Source organism: Rosa rugosa, chromosome 1 (assembly GCF_958449725.1).
Source record: "Rosa rugosa chromosome 1, drRosRugo1.1, whole genome shotgun sequence".
NCBI classification, from domain to species: Eukaryota; Viridiplantae; Streptophyta; class Magnoliopsida; order Rosales; family Rosaceae; genus Rosa; species Rosa rugosa.
In genome coordinates, this window is record NC_084820.1 from 72,156,589 (window position 1) to 72,177,304 (window position 20,716).

The 20,716-nt window shown below is 39.2% G+C and overlaps 2 pseudogenes; one reads left to right on the forward strand and one right to left on the reverse strand.

The window, feature by feature from the left end:
* Nucleotides 1-6: 6 nt before the first annotated feature.
* On the reverse strand, nucleotides 7-4,356 carry LOC133734634 (uncharacterized; annotated as a pseudogene).
* Nucleotides 4,357-8,093: 3,737 nt separating this feature from the next.
* Nucleotides 8,094-11,527, forward strand: LOC133726845 (HVA22-like protein a; annotated as a pseudogene).
* The last annotated feature ends 9,189 nt before the right edge of the window (nucleotides 11,528-20,716 follow it).

A 20,716-nucleotide genomic window follows, 5' to 3' on the forward strand; every position in this document is an offset into this window, starting at 1 on the left:
AAAAATAAAATAAAATAAATTAATTAATTAATCAATTACAGCAGAAGGCAATGGAACAGCATTGGATCCTCCCTGCCCTGGAAATTGAAAGTAAAGATTAGAGTCCTCATTGATATTAGTCATATTTTTAATTAAATAAGGGATTAGGTGATATTAACTCCTCGGAGGCTCCCCGTTCACACTAATCATTCTTCAAGAACTAATTTAGAATAAACAAGCATATATTATACAATTTGTTCTTTTTTTTATGTCCCATGCATCCATTCTCCATTGGCCAATTACATTAGAAGTGACCCTTGCAAATTGCAAACTTTTCTTACCCTAATTTATTATGTAGCACTATATTAAGCTTTAAAGTAGCAAAAAGATCATATATGATCCATCTTAAGACCCCCCACCCCAAGTGCCTAGACAGATCAAGCTAATATGATACTTCAGATTGATAAATTTCCAATAATACAAAATATAGAGCAGAACAATATATTGAAGATCTTGAGATATAATTCACAAGATTAATATATTTCGAAATAAAAATACTTATTAACAAAATAGCACAATAATGAAAATATCTGAGCACATAGACATACCAATCTAGACAACACAGGCAAGCAGCCACATTCATGCCTACCAGCTCTTACCGGACAAAGTCTTTCACAAGCATCCCTGAAAGCCCTCTTCCAAAGGTCTAATGAAAAGTCACTTTGCTCTTGATCAACTGAACTAGATGTCCTTCTATAATTCTTTCCTGACCCTGAACCAATATTTTCATCAATTGCCTTTGCAGCAACAGACTGCATATGTGGTGTCAAAGTCTGAATATATGACAGTGGAAACGAATCAGATCAAGGTTAATTAATTCCACATATGGTACATACTAGATCTACAAGGAAAAACAGAGAAATCAGGTACTTGATCACCTGCCACCAGATAGGTTCAACTATTCGGGAGAAGATCCATGATTCAATCTTCTCCAGTGAGGACATAAACGTATTTGGGTTCTCCCAGTCACCAGAACTTCCATTCGATAGCTTCATCCCTTGTTTTTTCCCAGAGGATGGAGCCTCCCATTTTAATGAAGATGAAGCCTTATGTTTAACTTTCTCAGCACCAATTTTGTCAATAGAAGACACGGCAGACTTGGGTAGTTCAGGGTCCCGAGTAGCCTGGCTTATAATTGTTCTGAAGACGATCACATGAGAGAGCTGTTAGCCTCTAATCAGAGAATAGAAGATTTAATGAAATTTTTTTTTTAAAAAAATATCACTTCAACTAATAATGGATGCAGTCCTATGACATGCAGCAGATGCAGTAACATGAGCAGAGAGACCTATTCCCACAAGTTATAATCACTTGTTTGGTATGCCAAGCAGATATCCAGTTTCTCCACTCTGGAAACTTTATGATGACGATGATGATGATGATTATGGTCATACAAAAATGACTATAATACTACTTTTGGAAGACTTGCGGACCCTTGAATGGAAGGTCCATGTTCCTAGTGTTAGACTCATGCAGAGGCCAGGATATATAATATATTTGGATCCCCCCTACAGAAGCTCCCCTGATTTAAATTCAATCAACTGTAATTCTTATTATTGTCTACTCGAACCCCTTTCAGAAAATTTCACACGAACCCCTTTCAGAAAATTTCACACTATAAACAGACAGAATCACAAAGAGAAGTTAAAAGAAAATACACAAAACAAATTCCCACATGCTTTTGCAACCAAAACTAGTCCTGAAACAACACTTGTAGCTGCACTGGCTCTCCTAGAACGGGAAGTTTCTCCGCAAGCATGAAGATACAACCTAGAAAGGCGCCGAGCTGGAGCATGGACCTTACTCATGGAATTTCCATGCTCAGCAACTACTGAATAAAGAGCAGACTCAACAGCTGCGGCTCCTCTTAGCTCCCCCTCAAGGATCTTTATTCAGTGTTCCAACTGATTAACCTTGCTTTCAAAAATGACAGTTCTTCTGTTCTTGGATACACCTTAGCCTCTTTCCTTATCTTAACTCTGAGGTTTCCTGCAACACCTGCACTCTTCATCGTATCTGCCTGAACAGTGAACACCATCCTTGACTTCTACATGCTGATCATTCCTAGATAATGTATTCACTTAAGTCAGCAATTGACCTAACAGACTTGACAGGCTTTAATTTCTCATTGCCTACAATAATTTCATTCATTCCTAGTGAAACATATTTCCCATTAGCATGACCTGCGATGTATGATTCACCTTCCCCAGAATGGTTCCCCTCATCACAATTTTGTCTTTCATCACCATCTTCTTCTTGTTTCTGTCATCATCAGCAGCAGCCTCAACGGATGCTCTGCCAATTTCATTAGCTTTCTCATCATCCTTGCTACTCTGTTGAATATCAGCAGTAATTTTACTTCTGCCATTGACAACCTCATCATTTACCTCCTCGTTTACCTCCTGGGCATGTGCATGGCCATTGCTTCTCATGCTGGTGTTTGACTCCTCTGCATTTTCATTCGATGAGGATGAGGAAGAAGAAGAGACAATCTGGGAACCACCAGTTTTTATGAGTGCTGTGGAACTAGAGCTATGAAAGTAAGTAACAGAAGCATGACCATTGACCGGGCTTCCAAGGTCAGAAGACAAGTCAACTGATAAAGAGCCTGATGAACTTCCCTTCAGATATTCTTGTGGTGCACCCTGAGGTATTGTTCTTGATTTTTCAGTCCCTAGATTTGAGGCTAAGGAATGCTTTGCATTATCTCCTTCATTGTTATGAGGCACTTTGTCTTGTCCAGACTGCAATTAACTGCCATAATATTATAATAAATACTACTGTTTGAATTATTTCAAGGGCAGAACCATACAATGCACATAATCACCAGAGTAAAAACTTTAGCAGTATAGTGGTCTGACTGACAAGTTTCCATCAGAAAGAGAACGAGTGAAAAGTAAGGGAATGATTACCTCATCTTTGGAAGGAGACAGCCCACGACTTGTTTGTAGAGAACAAGATACTGTCTGAGATGAGTGGGAGGAAATATCATCATCTGTGAAAGAAGCAACTTCCGCTTTATCAGCATACTCTTCATCCATCAATGCCGAAACAGATTCATTCACCACCTGCCTTGTCCAGTGATACTCTCTTGACAAGCTTTCCCTAGATGAGGTGCTGGCACGACCCTTCTTTAATGGCTGAATTTTCATATACAAAATCGGTTTATCTGTGTTCTTAAAGCTCCTCTTACTGTTCATCAGAGCACTTACACTTATGCACTCTTTCACAACACCATAATCAGCTAAATCTATAATCGCAGTCGCCAACAACTGACCTTTCGCAGTCTTATCCCTCCGAGGCTCATACAAGTTCAACTCTAAGCAATTCTTCAGAAATGCATCACCTTCACCACCTCCTTTTACAGCCACATCCCTCAGTAAAGTCACAGGTAACTTAAAAGCCTCGCTGAACTCAATCCTTCCCTCACCAACAACAGAACCAATTTACGGGACAACAGCATTGGTCGAACCAAACTACAGTCTCCATTCTCCCATTGAATACGCAGTGACTTAAGTGACTGTGACGGCGGCCAAGGCTTAATCTCAAGAATATGGACTAGATAATCAATCTGAACAGTAGGACCTCTGTGGTTCTTCGCCTTTAAGCCTATAACCATGGTTGCCAAAACAAAAAAAGAAGACTTCCTCCAAATAACTCTTCTCCAAATATGTTCACATTCAGAAAGCTTATCCTCACAACACTTCAGAAACCAAAAACCACAGAATCACTAGTAAATAAATTAGAAATTAACATGCATTTATCGTCAAAACAGTAAAAAGCTGAGCTGCAATTTCAGCTTATCAAAGCAAAACTTACTAATAACAAAGAACAAATTAGCTTAAAAATTAGAAACTAGCTCAATAATCATGATAATAGCATGAAGATTTCGCCAAAAACGCAATGTGGAGCTATCACCGACTATAAAAATTCACAGAAATTCTTCAGATCCAGATACTCAAGCTTAAACGAGTTCGGATTTATCACAATGCATGAAATCAAATTTCACATATATATAAGATAACAAACTCAGAAGCTCAAAAGTGAAAAGCTGAATGCGAAGAAAAAGTAAAGGTAACTTACCAGCTACCGACCGGTGAAACTAGTCGCCGGAAAATGCAAGTGAGAAGAGAGAAACGAATCGTCTCGGTGAGGAGTGAGAAGGGTTTTTCAGAAAGTGAAATTTGTGTGTGATTAAAATAGGAAGATTATTTATGAAAGAAAGTGAAGCTGACATTGAGAATTTCTACGAAAAATTAAAAATAAAGTTGCTATTTTTTATAGGTGCGAGGAAAATAGAGAGGGTTGGAACTGGAAACGTCGTCCTTTTGGAATTTGTCCTATTTTTGGTCAAAGGCCTATTATATAGATTCACCAAGTAGTACAAAAATGAAATACCCCTAGACGATCGACAAAAAAAATCGTTTCTTAAAGCACCCTAAAACCCTACTCTACAACAGAATAGGAGCCCAGCATACTTAAAAGGCACCCAAAGGGTGAAAGCATACAAATGGGGAAAAGAAACTGATAAAGCTAAACTATAGATGTATGTAAATTATTCAAACATTTTATTGAATAATCATTGAAAAGTTCGGCAAAATATTTTTAATAAATTACTTAAATAATTATTTTAACTTTTAAATATTAATTTATATATTTTTTTTAATATTATATATAAAATACGTGACAAAAATAAAAATTGTGTATAATACGTATATTTTTTTTATCTAAAAAATAGATAAAATTTAAAGAGTTCCTTCAAAATATACTTCCTTCTTTTAAAATATGAAGTACGTAAATATTTTTCAAACAAATGTTAGTACTTATACGGTAAACTACTAATACATCAGACTCCAGTGACTCGAGGCGCGTGGAGATTACGTGTTGTGTCATGGTGTGTGCAGTTTGGTTAATGATGATCCAATCAGATTGGGCCCAAAAGCCTATTAACCATTTAACCTAGAGTTGTGAACTCATAAGATTGTCCATGATGATCAACTTCTAAGTTCTAACCTTTATGTGAATGTTTTGGATGGATCAATTCTTGTCTGGTTGTTTGACTCGATTTGTCAACAAAAACGGTCTTAAGCCACAACACACATATAGTAAAACGTGTTTTCGATTAATTAGGGTGCAAAAAATAAACTTGGGTAAAACGTAATCAAGTGTATTAAATCTACCTAAGACATTAAATGGACTAAGGTCTAGGATCATAGAACTGGCTGAAGTTGGACCCTTTACCAAACTGCCATAAAATATTTTTCGGCTTATACTTTAAGCATGGATAATATAGTTATATAGCTGTTTGTACCCACATTTGCATGTCCACTCAGACATAGCTAATGTGTAGATAGTCATTGAGTGACTTCAAATTTTAATAAGCCGCTCAAGGAACGAATGGGCCGATGACTAAACATATCGGCCGATGAGTAATTGGATAATACATTTGGTCCAAGACGGGTCAGATAAAAACTAGGCCGATAGAGGGTTTCGAAAGTTAGGTCGTTGGTTATCGGTCGGCCCGTAGTCGTCAGTTCGAAAAGAGATTTATTGTCTAAAAACCCATCGGCCAGTTGTTCAAATCACTCTAGTTAGTTTCCAACTTGGACTCAGCAACTTGGGAAGATAATAGCCGATAGACAGAGAAGGTCGATAAGTGATAAAGATGAAATTTGATCAAGTTAGTATTTCAATCGACTTGAAGTTCACGTCAGCCGATAAGGAGAGTTCAATCCAAGTTAGTTTGCTTCAAGATTAGTTTCAGCCTTTAATAATGACCATCAGAGCCGATCAAGACAAAGTCTAGCATCAAGTCAGCCGACGATAAGTATTGGAGTCAAATCAAGATAGAGTCACTGGGCCAAGAGGAGGCCAAATTCCACTCAACTTCAAAGAGTCAAGAGATCAGTTCAAGTCAGAGAGTAGCCAATATAAATAGAAGCATCGACAGAAGACAACATACACACAACTCCAGAAACTCAAGCCATCAAGCTTTTCTTGTTTTCGTCTTACATTTTGCTTAGGTAGAAGTTCCGTATGTTTCCTTAGTTAGTTGGCTCTGCTAGTTACAATTTCAGTTACTTTACTTTCCTTGTAGCCTAGTATCGATTTTGAATTGTTTTCTTTGTTTTCTTTCAAACAATAGTTAATAATTTTCAGTCATTCCAGATTTCAGTTTTATTGTTATTATCTTTTATTTGCTCCTTATTGTCTTTATGCTTTATTTATTTGATCATGTTAGTTACTGTTCGTAGTCGCATAGTAGCTATCAATATTGAGAATTTCATTCGTTACGAGTTCACTTTTACTGTTACGTGTTATTACTTGGATCCAATTGACCTAAGCCCTGTGACCAGACAATTCGTATTCACTCATACTCTCATAACCACACCCAATTCACCCGACCTTCAGCCATCAAGTCCTTGATCCAAAGGCAGCGAATTATCGGCCGAGAACAAGTTCCTTCCTCAGCCAACAATTGCTTGATAAGTCAGAACTACATCTACAATTGCACACTTGGCCTTCTGACCGTGTGTTGGCACACCCCGCAATCAATTCATTGAGAATGACATTTGTTCCTTGATCTCTTGGCTTTCTTGGCCGAGGTGATTTTCCGAGGCAACAATAGCTTTAAGTGCAGGTAGGTTGAAACGTTCACTTCTATAAACTAAAGCAATTGAAGGTCCTGACAGGAATATTGGATACTGTTGGTTTTGAGTATTAATGTAATCTATACAAATCTATAATCTTGGTTGGGGGGACAATTTTTGGTCTGATTCTCAAATTAAATATATTGCTATAATCATTAGTTTGTTTGGATTCCTTACATATTTTTCAGGTAGGAGACTATGACTTATGTGAGCCCTTTATATTCAATCTTACTCTAACCATCATCCTCTTGGATTCTTCACACACATGTCTGCAACAGCTTTACTTTATAAAAGAATAAAGAAAAGCTATAACAGAAGTTGAGATTTATTCCCAAACTAAGGTTAAGATGCTATAGAGTTGTTCCTCTCTAATAGTACCATTAGCCACTTCCCCATTCACAATTTGTCTTCTATAATTCTTCAGGAAAAAAACATTCAATTACAATGTACAATTACCATTCCTCAGTAACTAACATGCATTTACATGCCCAGACCAAGAAAGAGACTATGCAAGCACTAGCTTGAACAGACAAACAGAGTAATTCCAACCGAAATCCAAAAGAATGATCAATTGAACCTAACTATATATGTGCAAGGTTCCAGTCAGAATTCCCAGCAACCAGAAAAGTGCTTCAGCTTCTCACACTATCATCCTCAGCTTAGCCTCCTAGAAATAGAGTTTAAAAGCAAGTCAGTAAATTAAAACTAGGCAGCTAACATATACAAAGAGGCACATTTCTGTATAACTAGTAACAGTATGCATTCAGACCAAAAAACCACCAAATAAACAGAGAGCTTGATAATATATATGAACAAACCTATAAGGAGTTGTATTACAGAGACATGACCGAAGAAGAGTTTAATTACTTTACACTACTAGAATTATGCTCATAGACATCACGACAATTAAATCGGTGAGAAATACACGCGATGTAAAACAATGTCATTAACATCGATTCCTCAAAAACCGATTTGTATGCATATAACTGACATCATTTTTTACTGTTGACCGATATCTATATTTTGATTCTAAAATTTTCAAAAACGCGGAAACACTAAGTTAAAAATTTTCAGAAACGCGGGGAACAAAATTTTCATTCCCCACACTTATTATTTTTCCAACTCACTTTATCTCTGACTTTCACAAAACTGGCGACCCATTTTCTCTCCTCTTATTCCCCGAACCCTAGCCCTCTCCTCCTTCCTCTCCCACTCTCTTTCCACAGCCACCACCGCTTCCCTCTCCTCCGCTCACTCCCACTACTATCTCTCTCTCTCTCTCTCTCTCTCTCTCGGATCTCGGATCTCGGAAGACTGAAAGAAGGCAATCTCTCTCTCTCTCTCTCTCTCTCTCTCTCTCTCGGATCTCGGATCTCGGAAGACTGAAAGAAGGCAAAGAACCATTCAGTTTCTGTTCTCAGTTACCGACATTTAGAAACCGGAGATGGGATCTAGTGCTGGAAGTTTCCTCAAAGTTCTCCTTAAAAACGTCGATGTTCTTGCTGGGTATCAATTGATATTACCCACTTTACCAAAACCTTTTTTTTTTCTTTTTTTTTGGTTTGTAATCTGATTTGGGGGTTTGTTTCTTGCAGGCCTGTGGTTAGTTTGGTTTACCCACTGTAAGTTTTGGTTCAAAGATTATAGCTTTCTGAATTCTGATCCTTTTTTTTTTCTTAGGCATTGTTCTGTGTTCATGTTAAATCCTCTGTAATCTGGTTAACTGATTCTGGGTTGTTGTGTAGGTATGCCTCAATTCGGGTTATAGAGACCAAATCTCCAACTGATGATCGCCAATGGCTTACGTATTGGATTCTCTACTCTATGATTACACTCTTTGAGCTCACTTTTGCCAAACTTATTGAGTGGTAAGTTTTTTCTTTGTTTTTCTTTTATTGTTCGATTTGTTTCGTTGATTTGTAAGCTGAATCCAGTTGAATGTGTTCTATATGGGTAGCATAAGACAATGGTTCATTGAATTTTAGTGTAAGATGCATAAAGAGGGATGCTTGCATCTGATTAGTTGGACACAAGTGTGATATAATTTGGACTAGTAAGATGTGTAAAGGAAACTTGTTCTGGTTTTTTAACGGAACAAGAGTTTATTGTTGTGTCAATGGAAGATTTATAAAAAGTTATCTCGATGGTTGCTAGATTTGTGTGGGCATGTTATGGCATTAGGTGCTAGTTAATCCAAAGCGGTTATAATATACTAGTCAGTGATGAACTGATGATGTTGCTATCTTCTATTTAATTTTGTGCCTAAAGTGTTCTTAATCTTTTGTGGCAGGATCCCGATCTGGTCATATGCCAAGTTGATCATGACTTGTTGGTTGGTCATCCCGTACTTCAGTGGTGCTATATATGTCTACGAACACTGTCAAGCCATTTTTCCTCAACCCACAGACAATCAACATTTGGTATGTTCCAAAGAAGAAGGATGACTTCAGTAAGCCGGATGATGTTCTAACGGCTGCAGAGAAGTACATTGATTCACGTTGGTTAGAAGGAAACGAAGGAAATACAGTTTTGGAGAAGGAAAACCTAGAAGCGAGGGATTTAGCCTCAAGAGAGGTAAGGGTGATGTGCTTCATTCTGTTTCCTCTACTTGTACTTTAGAACTCCTTAATTTAGCAATGGAATTGAGGAAAACTTTCTCTATGATTTAGGTACAGAATTGACGTGTGTGAAGTTTGGGGGAGGAGAAGATTTTGACAAACATTAAGGTATCTCCCTCTTAGGGTTAATTAGTTTCTCTTGTTTGACTGTTCCTTGTTGGCTTTTGTATCCCTTACGTTATATTCTGAAAAGAGAATTGAAGTTTGGTTTGGGAGAATCTGGGTTTTCTGTTTATACTGTGCTGTACGAACTTTGCGTTAGTGTTCCTATACAAAAACTTCGTATTTTGGCTTGAAATTTTTATATGTTAAAATAGACGTCCTAATAGTTCTTTGGTTAAACTTTCATAAAATTCCAGTCTGTTTTGAAGTCTACATGATTTTCTCAATTTGGGATAGAGGTACAGGATTTTCTGCCTACAGAATTAAAGAATGTCTTGCAGTCGTCAGTTGAAAGGCCAAATGATTTATTTTAGCGTACAAATTTTTCTGGGACGTTTATCTTTGTGTTTATTTTTTTTTTTTTACAAATTTTCAAGAATTTATATCTTACAGTTATTTTTATAAAATTCGAATTGGGAATGTAATCTTCTGCAGGCCATATCTGATGGCTTTTGCTGTCTCCATTAAAATTCTGTTTGAAACAATATTTCTTCTTCATTACATTTGATCAGTAATCTATTGTGGGATTGAAATTTACAAAATAAGATGCAAGCTGTTTGATTGTATGTTCTGTCGGATTGGATTGTTTACTTAATTCTATTTTGTCACTCAATTGTGAACAATAATTTTTTTTACTATTAGCAGGTAAATTATATCACTTCATTGACATGCAATGTATCATATGGTCCTGTTTGGCTTCAGTTTTCTTTGAGCTGGTCAACAATCTCTTTTCTTGCACGGGCGTGCCAGCACCGTTCAGGTGCGGTCGTCAGGTGTGTCCCTTGACCTGACTTCTTTCAATTGATTGTGGACGAGGAGAGCACCAACCTCGTCGTGGGATTCTTTGTGCCTCGTGGCGAGGACTTTTGCTGAGCTTCTTCAAAATCACAATTGATACTCGATGTTGTAGATCGAGCAGAGCGAGAACCACTAGGAAGTGAGGAGAACTTGCTAAAGCGTGACTTTAGCTTGGCTGGAAGGTTTGGTGACACTGACAGTCGGCTATTGAGGAGACTAGGACTGGAGTGTGACTACCGGTAAGAGAAGGAGAGGGTTGCTCTAGAGAGGCTTGGATAATCTTAGAGATTGTTGTTGATGAATTGTGTGTTGAAGTGTTTCATTGTAACCTCTATTTATAGGCTACCATGCCAAAGTGGTTGGCCTTAAATAAATGATAGTGGAGCACTAATTGGAGATAAGGAATGATGAGTTTTGGAGATAAGGAAGCACTAATTGGAGATGAGGAATGATGAATTTTGGAGATAAGGAGATAAGGAAGCACTAATTGGAGATAAGGAATGATGAATTTTGGAGATAAGGAAGCACTTTCGGCTCCTTTATTCCTTTAATTATATCTCCATCAAGAATTCAGAATGGGCCTTCGACTTCTTCATATGAAATGATTCACCATGAGTGTAGATCATTCTGTCCAAATTTCAGAGCTAAATTCCATGTGGTTGGGCCGGAAACGCTGCTGGACTCCTTACAGGTCCAGTTTTCCAGTTTTGCTTCTGCAGAAAATTGGACTGATTGTTTGAAGGCTTTCCACTCAAATCTAGCTCTGGAACTCTTCATAAGAAATGATCCTTGGAATGTCTATATTTAATCCAGAAAGTTTTAGCTCATTTGGATTTCGTTTGGTTAGTCTGCCGCCCCTCCTTCCTTGTTTAGCTCGGTTTCTCCTAGCCGAAGTAGGAAAATGTGCTAAAGTTGATTTTTCATTTCCATGCTTCCATGCTTCCATAGTAGGCTTTATTTAGCCTCTAAATAATATATTTCGAACTTGTCGACAATATATAGCTTGAGCCACTGACATTGGCTCAATTTCTCCAAGACGTGCCTTGTCAGGCCAAAATGCTCATTTTGGGTCCAAACATGTCCTACCGTGCAATCAATATGAACTGTGATCAAGTCTATTATTGCCTGCAGAACACTAATTACCAGCAATATTTTGCTGACAAAGAGTTGAAGAAGCAATCTTGGAGATACCACAGGAAATACAACACTTGGTTTCAACGACACGAAGAGCCAAAAGTTGCTACTGATGAATATGAATAGGGTACATATGTGTACTTTGATTTCCATATTGCCAATGATGATCTACAACATGGATGGTACGATTTAGAGTTTGTATTTGGGATTTCGGAATTCATTTGTGCTTCTTGAATTTGGATCCGTATTAGTGATGAATTTCATGTTCTAGTTTTTAAATTCAATGCGATGCGCTGCCCTCTTCAATTCTGTTGGTTTATTTGAAATGTGTGTTTGATGAGATTGCTTCAAGTACGTACAACAGATCGATATTCAGGATCATATATGTAAAAGATCAATCTTATAGATCCCTTGGACTGCGTGCCAAGGAAAACGAAGTCAGTTGAGAGATTAAAAATCAGTATCAAAATGAAAATCGATGTCTTATGATTATCTTTAAATCGATTTGTGTCCATAGAACCGATGTACTCAAAACCAGTGCACATCGATTTTACAAAACAAAAGCGATGTCTACAATGAAACAACACATCGGTTTTACAAAAAGCAAGCGATGTACATAAAACCATTGAACATCGTTTTGCTTAAATGAAAACGATGTGCTGTGTTAAAGGAAACATCAGTCCTGAAAAAAAAAACCGATGACGCCTAGAGATACAGACATCGTTCCTAAGAAAATAATGTGCCTGCTACACGTAAATGGCCAAGAACAAACAATAGTTTATAGAAACTGATGTCTAGAAGGGTTCGAGACATCACTTCTGAAATAGAAATCGATGAAAATGTTCACGTAGGTATTGTTCGACATATACTTTATTAAGAATAAAATGTGAAAATATGAAGAATTAAATATAGTTAACATACAAAATTATGATGATTATAACGATTATACATCGATTTATGTTTCAGAAGCGATGTGCGTTCTTGTCGTGGACATCGGTTGGCGACCGATGTCTGATTTTTTTGATCTTTGTCTACACCCACTAAGACATCGGTCGAATTTTTGTTTCACATCGGTTCTGGACTGATGTATATGAACAAAATTCTAGTAGTGTTATAAGAAAGCAAGTGTATTGCTATAGCCAGATTGTATAGCATAATTTTCTAATGACTAGTCCAGCAATATCCATAAGTAACATAATTAACTTGTAAAGGCTACCTAGCTAGAGCCTGGAGAGATCATGCTAATATGTGTGTGTGTGTGTGTGTGTAAGGATTAGTTAAGCATAATTTCTCAGTTTAATTACCTTTTGAAAAGCTTGTCATTGTGATCATGATCACCAAATCTAACCCCATAAGTTCCCCGATCCCTTCTGATGCCTGTATGCTGCTGCTTGTAACATGTCAAGTGAATCCAGTAAGAAAACAAAACATAATGTGGCAGCCATGGATATGCATTAGTAGCAGACCGACCAAGCTCACAATTCAAAACCCCAAAAGGGATGCATTTAGTAGCAGACTGGCCAAGCTCACAATTCAAAACCCCAAAAGGGATGCATTTAGTAGTTGATACACTCAAAATGAGTGTCAATTTAAACCATGCATCGAATTGTAGTATGAGTAAGTAGAGTATCGTTCTAAACCGGGGATTGGGGTATACTTCCTGTCAAAAACGTTAAACAAATTAGTATTATTCACAAAGTATAAAACAAAATATATTTACAGAATTACAAGATAGGGGATTTCGAAAGTTTGTATGTAAATCTAACTACTAAATATTATACAAGTGATCAAACAAATCTAAATCAAAGTAGAAGTAGATGAATGGAAGAAGTAGAGATATAATTAACAACCATTAACACATTAAGAAGATTATCAAACATAATTTCGAATCAAACATGTCATAGAAAGAAATCAATCAAGAACAAACCATGAACGCATGCATAAGTTCTTATTACTTCCCTTAATTAGATTAACTAGATGAACGCACCATAATTAACCCTATTAATCATGCAAAGCTAGTGAGTGATCAATTCCCCAACAAAACACAATTAACGCATTAAGAACATGTGAAAGTTTGATTGATTTAAGCAAAGACAACAAGTTAGAACGCTAATCTTATCATGCAAAGCTCATTGTTGATTTACCTAAGGAATTATAGATTTTCCACTTAGCAATTAAGACCTAGAACGCTAGCATATCTTAATTTGGATGTAATTACATGGTTATAATTCTAAGTTGCGCACCAAAGAATATAAACACATAAAAGGTGGGATTGAAGCACAAAATCAACAAACAATCATGACATATATGAAACCGAAAATTATAATCTGAAAAACCTAAAACAAAACATGCTTCATGGCTATTGGAAATCAATCTTTAACATCCAAACTTTAATCTAACAAGAATTCGAATCATCCAAAATAACAAAACAAAAATCTGTTTTGAATTACAAGAAAAGAAAACCGAAATTAAACTAGAAAATGACATGGTTACACTTTTGAAGATCTCAAGAACGCAAGAAAGCTTCAAAGGTGGTGGAGGCAAGATGAGAACCACGGCAAGGATGTTGATGGAGCTTGATCACGGCTTCTTGACTTGAAGAGAGAATGACGAAATTTTGAGAGAGAAAAGGGGAGGATTGCGTATTTGATTCAGGGTTTGATGATATTTTTGAGTTGTGGAAGAGATGAACGTGTATGGAGGGAGAGAGATGGCTGAATGGAGTGAAGGAATATATCAAAACGTCCAACATAGGTGTGTATATATAGAGGAAGCTTTAGACGCCAAACTCTAGCTCTTCGATCGTCTTCAATTCTGATTCTTTTTCCCTTCTTTGTGTTGATGTAGATTTCTTTTTGAATTTTCTCATTGGTCCACATCATCATGGCTGCAATATATCCTCAAAATCAGATCAAATATGAAGTATAAACCTTCCCAAACTCGTCCCAAAAGATATTCACATCCGAAACTCTCCTTATTTACACAAAACCAATTTCCGGGCAGACTGACCTTCATGTACTAAATCGGCCATAACTTCTTCTAGAAAATTGATATTGACAAACCGCTGGAAACTAGACATCCATAGCTTTCCAACCATATATAGATCGTAATTTTCTGAGTTCTGAGCTGTCCTCAGGGCTCTGTCTAAGTTGACTGATCTGCACAGGCAGATTCCTAAAAACTCTCTCTTTTTGGGATTTCCGAAATCTTCTTGAATATTCTTTGTAATTCATGGCAAAAATCAATAATTATTGATTTAGGACTCCTCCAAGACGTCAAGAAGGGTCTAGAAACTCATGTGCAAGTCACATGCTTCACTATTTGGGCCAGACTTCTCAATTGGACAATGTCAAAGCCCATTCCTTCAATTGCCGAAATTCCTTGTGCATTCTAGAACATTCTTGAGCAATCTTGAGTCATCTTGAAGCCACAACATCTCCTAGCCTCACCAGGTCTACTAACAGAGTCAGGTTTCCTAGTCCAACTGGGACTCTGTCATTTCTCATTTCCGAACACCATTTTCCCGAGCTCACTCCTAGTTGCATTAGAATTCCTACTTCAACTGGGATTCCTTCTCCTAGTAGGATTAGGAAAGCTTCATTTCTCCATTTCTTTCCCATTTCTGCGCCACATTTCCTCCTTGCCTTCATTTCCATCATTTCTAGCTCTGCTTAATTAGCTCATTTCTTGCATTTAGAGCTCAAATGTAACTAAAAACACAAAACTAAGTTAGAAATGATATTGTTAAGAGAATAACTAAGCAAAATGTAGAGATAAATGTACTAAAAACATAGAAAATATTCGTCCGATCAGTAGCAGACTGACCTAGCTCACAATTCAAAACCCTAAAGGGTTTCCAACACTTCCAAAAGTGAAAGAGGCTATACAAATCCCCAGTAAGGGAGATCAGACTCCCATCGTTTACTTCAAGCATTCAAACTCTAAATAGCATCAACATATTGTAAAATGCAGTCCTCTATTGCAGAATGCTATGAACTAATCACACAATCAAGAAGTTCCTTACTTTAAACTACAGAACCAGCATGCAAGTTTGGTAAAGCTTGTTAGCTACATCAGTAGGCATAAACTAACCAAATGTGGCTCTCTGTGGATTCACAAACACCAGGTAGAAAGGGCTACATGTGAGGAAATGTTTGTATTTATTAGGGTTTTAGCTAAGCTATTTATCAAACTTCCAAATATCAGGAAAAAACACATGAACAGGAATAAAGAAATTGAGGTATTACCTGACCAAATGAGGAGCAAGTGGGCGAGTTGAGGTGCTTGGGCCGCAACCAGATAGAGTCAGGGCGCGTGGGCCTCAACCAGGAAGAGTCGGGGCGCTTGGGCCGCAACCAGGAAGAGTCGGGGCGCGTGGGCCGCACCCAGGAAGAGTCGAGGCGCTTGGGCCTTAACCAGGAACAGTCAAGGCGCGTGGGTCGTAACCAGGGACGAGGCACTGCAACCAAGAAGAGTCAAGGCACTTGGGCCGTACCTAGGAAGAGTCAAGGCGCTTGGGCCGTATGTAGGACAGTGGAGGCGCGTGGGTGGTACCCAAGAGAAGTGGAGGCGCGTGGGAGGTACCCAAGAGGAGTGGAGGCGCGTGGGCCGCAGAATGGAGAAGGGGCGGCACGCGGAGTTGTGTAGATCGGTGCAGAGGTGGCAAGCGGTGGAAGGGAGTAGGCCGGTGGTGGAGACGCGACACTCGGTGAAAGGGCGGCGCGCGGTGGAAGGGCGTAGGCTGGTGGTGCACAGTGGAAGGTACGGGCTGGCAGTGAAGGAGCGGCGCGTGGAGCAGTATTGAACGGTGGAAGGGTGGCGCCCAGGAACACGGAATGGCCAGAGCCAGTCTAAGAAATTGCGCAGTGAAATCGAACTGGACCAGGATCGAATCTTGAAGCCTCGGCGCCAGTCCCAGAAATCGCGCCGTGAAGAAGCCGAACCGGTGCAAGAGAAAATCTTGAAGCCGCGGCGCTAGTCAAGCCGGTCGCAGAAATCGTACCGTGATGAAATTGAGGAGGGCCAAGAGAGAGTCTTGAAGCTGCTGCGCCAGTCGAGCCGGTCACAGAAATCACACCGTGATGAAATTGAGGAGGGCCAAGAGCGAATCTTGAAGCCGCGGCGCCAGTCGAGTCGGTCGCAGAAATCACACCGTGATGAAATTGAGGAAGGCCAAGAGCGAATCTTGAAGCCGCGGGGCCAGTCGAGCTAGTCCCAGAACTCGCACAGTGATGAAATTGAGGAGGGCCAAGAGCGAATCTTGAAGCCGCGGCGCCAGTCGAGTTGGTCCCTGAAATCGCACCGTGATGAAATTGAGGCGAGCCATGAGCTGATCTTGAAGTAGGAGCCGAGGTATGAGCCGAGGCCTGCAGGGGGGCGACCGGAGGGAAGGCGCAGTCAAATTCGGCGTTAACAGAAGCACTGAAACTCTTCATGATGATTATTGATGGTGAGGGTTAACGATAGGGTTTATGGTTTCTAATTAGAGAGCCGTAAAGAATTAGGGGGATTGAATGAGTTAGAGGGTGATATATACTGTAGGGAAGCGGGTATGGGAATTAGAGTGGGCTTATCTCGCCAAATCATCAACTGGGCTATGGTGAGCTTGGTGATGTGGGTTTGCTGGTATTTCCCTACCTCCCATAATAACTTATTTTGCATCCATTTATTTTGGAATTGGTAAGCTTTTGTTCTATCCGATGAGAGAAGTACTATAACAACAAGTCTTTCTCCTTTGGCGAATAAACATTTCACTAACAGATGGATAAAACAAGGAGGAGGGCTAAGAACAAAGAACATACTGATGAATGAACAAAAGAGGGAATTGGAAGAACAAAGAATGATAATTTCTTTGAGCAAGAACAAAACAATCATTTTTTGATTCTTAGGGTTAGGGCTAGAAAACCCTTGCTTTGCTGTTCCAATTCCCTATTGTTCAATTAGAACAAACACCACCGTTCAATTAGAACCACCACCACCGCCAAGGTTTCAGAAGCTGCACATATGAAACGAGAAGAGAGGGGCGGGGGGTTAGGAAATAGAGGAGAACACTCTCTACTTATAGTAGTTCCAAAATATAGAGGTACAATTACAAAATTACCCCTTATGTATTTACAAAAATACCCCTACTACATCATATACAACGACCAATGAAAGAGTAGAGGTCTCAAACTGGTAAGGGTGGGCATTCACAACTGAAGTACCAAAACCAATCTAGTACCGTCCCGAATTCACCAAGACATATAAGACAGTTATCGCAAAATATATAAGAAAATATTTCATCATATACGGCGACCAATGAAAAAGTAGAGGTGTTAAACGGGCTACACATAACATAACACTTGGTCTGTTAAGAATGATTCAGCACAAACACGATCTAAGACTGGTCATATCAGACCAAAAAAATTGGCTAATGGCTTTTTCAGTTTCTATTTGTATTTTACACTTTTTGTTTTGTCTTTAACTTGCTTTAATATATGTTACAATACAAAATAGTATTTTTCATAAGAATACTTGTTTTCATACCTCTAAAATTAATAATTAAACCTCCATCTTTTCATAAGAGTTGCGAACTGGTCAATTGTTGATTGTGGCCACTCATGACCGGAACATTTCAAGCATTTCGTTGATTAGCTATGATTCCAGCAACTCCACATCCACTGAAATTTGGAGTGGTGACACATTTTTTTTTGTTGGAATGGTGACACTCTGAGCAAGTTCCATTGAGTTGCCATCATAAACATAATTCCAAACGGAAGCTATTAATATTTCGGTGCTACAAGTTTGTAATTGAACATCTTAATGCTCCAATTGAGTGGCTATACAAACATGCACGAGGAATGTTCCTTGGGCATATAAAAGAGTTTAGGAATAGGAATAGGAATAGTTTGGTTTGGCTCCAATTTTTGGGGCCGTGACCACTTACCCATTTTCAACTTAAAAATCGCCCACTTACTCCACTAAGAGTTTTTTAACCCCATTTACCCGATCTAAAATCCATTGACAATTTTGATCCCATTAAACAAATTAAAACTCATCTCTCTCCCCTCAGAAACTCTCTCCTCCCGGACTCTCTCTCTCTCTCTCTCTCTCTCGGCTTTGACGGGACCGGAAAAGCTACGTTAGATTCCTCCAGCCTCAGGTCGCGGCCCTCCATGCCATGCCCATCGTCGCCTACGGCTCCGCTGACTCCCTGCCCGTCCGGAAAGGCAGCTTCTACGGTTCCGGTGGTGTGGAGGTGCTGTCCAGGTTGAGACGGAGCCAGTTGCTGCAGGTGGTGGTGAATCGCCGGTGGAGCAGATGGATTTGCTGCACAAACAGAGCGTCATCAGGTCCATGGATCCCTCAGCTGCACCCAACGTCCGATCGGTGTAGATGTTTTCTCGGATTCCTCCGATCTGGAGACGTCGATTTCCTCCGATCTGGAGACGTCGGTTTTCTCGGTTTCCTCCGATCTGGACCGGTCGTAGATGACTGGAGAAGAGGGCCTGGAGAAGACGAAGACGGTCGGTCAGTCGGAATCGTGCTAGAGGAGCATGGGTGTCCACAGGGGAAGCATGGGTGGCCGGAGAAAAATTTTGATGGTTTTTTTTTTTCTGATTTCGATGGTTTTTTTTTTTTTTTGGTTTAGATGGTTTTTTTGTTTCTGATTTCGATGGGAAGAGCTCCGAGAATGGGGAAGGAAAAAAAAGAAAAAAAAAGTGAACGTGTACAATTGAACATATAAATTCCATTGATCAAATGTGTATGTAGTGTATTCATTTTGGTTTTGAGAGTTTACGAAATTCACTTGAGGGTAATAAATATGATTATTGGAGGGTAATAATATGATTATTGGGGACAATAATATGATTACTGGGGGGCAATAATATGATTACTGGGGGCAATAATATAGTTACCGGGTATTATTAGAGGGCAATAATATGATTACTGGAGGGCAATAATATGATTACTGGGGGGGTAATAATATGGTTACTGGGTATTATTAGGGGGCAATAATATGATTATTGGGGGGTAATAAAATTAGACGCCGAAATCCGGTCACCAGTCCGGCAGTCGGATTCGGGATTCCGGTGACTGGTTGTCGGATTCCGGTCACTGGACGCCGGATTCCGGTAACCGATCGCCGGAGACCGCTGCTGGCCACTGGTCACCGGAGCACAGCAAGGTGGAGGATGACTTCTCTCTCTAAGTGAGAAAGAAGGAGAGGGCAAAAAAGTCCCAAAAATAAATAAAAAGAATAAAAAAAGAATTAATTGGGTAGTAGGGAAATAATCTCTTAGAGTGTTTTGGGTAAATGGGGTTTTAATACTCATGATGGAGCAAGTGGGCAATTTTGTTGTTGAAATTGGGTAAATGATCATTTCCCCCCAATTTTTTTCCCCTCCCTGCCACAACCTACTGTTCAGGCTCATCAAGGTTGGTATACTTGGTGCAAATGCCACTGTAGCCAACAAAGTTACTTCTGCAAGGCTAGCCTGATCTTAGAACACATCAACAAATTTACTAGAGAATTATGGCTTCTCAATGGGAAGAATTAAGTGGCAACCCCTAAAAAGGAGAGGGGAGGTGCCTGCCATGCGTTGAACATATATAAATAGTTTGTCGACCTCTAGATCATCATTCGAAATATTAATACTCTATCTATGAGGTACACCAACAGTTGTTAGGATACTCCTCAAGTGCATACATAAAAGAGAGAATTTCACAAATGGTCACTCAACTATGACTCATTCGACACTTTGGTCACTCAAGTTTCAAAATATATCACTTTGGTCACTCAAGTATTACACTGTCATTCACAAAAGTCACTTCGTTGTGAAAAAAAATGCCCATTGGGTGACTTTTGTGAATGACAGTGTAAGTGATATATTTAAAACTTAAGTGACCAAAGTGTCGAATGAGTTATAGTTGAGTGACCAAAGTGACTATTCTCCCTACAAAAATTTTCTGATTGCATGCTTATTCCTCCGATCAGGAAAAAATTTAAATATTTTTTTTTTGGGAGTGAAATTTGCACACCCACTTTTACAATCTGCACTCCCTTTGAATTGTTTAATATTATTTTGTTTAGTGCTGTTAATTCTCTTCCATAACTACCCTCCACTCTCTCTCTCTCTCTTTCCCCCCCCCCCCCACGTTCTCTCTCTCTTCGGGTTCTTTGGTTTTTCCGGCATAACTCCGCCGTCCGGCCACCTGACGGAGTTCCACCGGTCATTTTATGACCGCCTCTTCCTGCTGCACACGCCGGTGGTGGTAGATCACGGCATCTTGGCCGGAGAAGGAAGAATCGACGCCTTGAAGCTTACGCCTTGA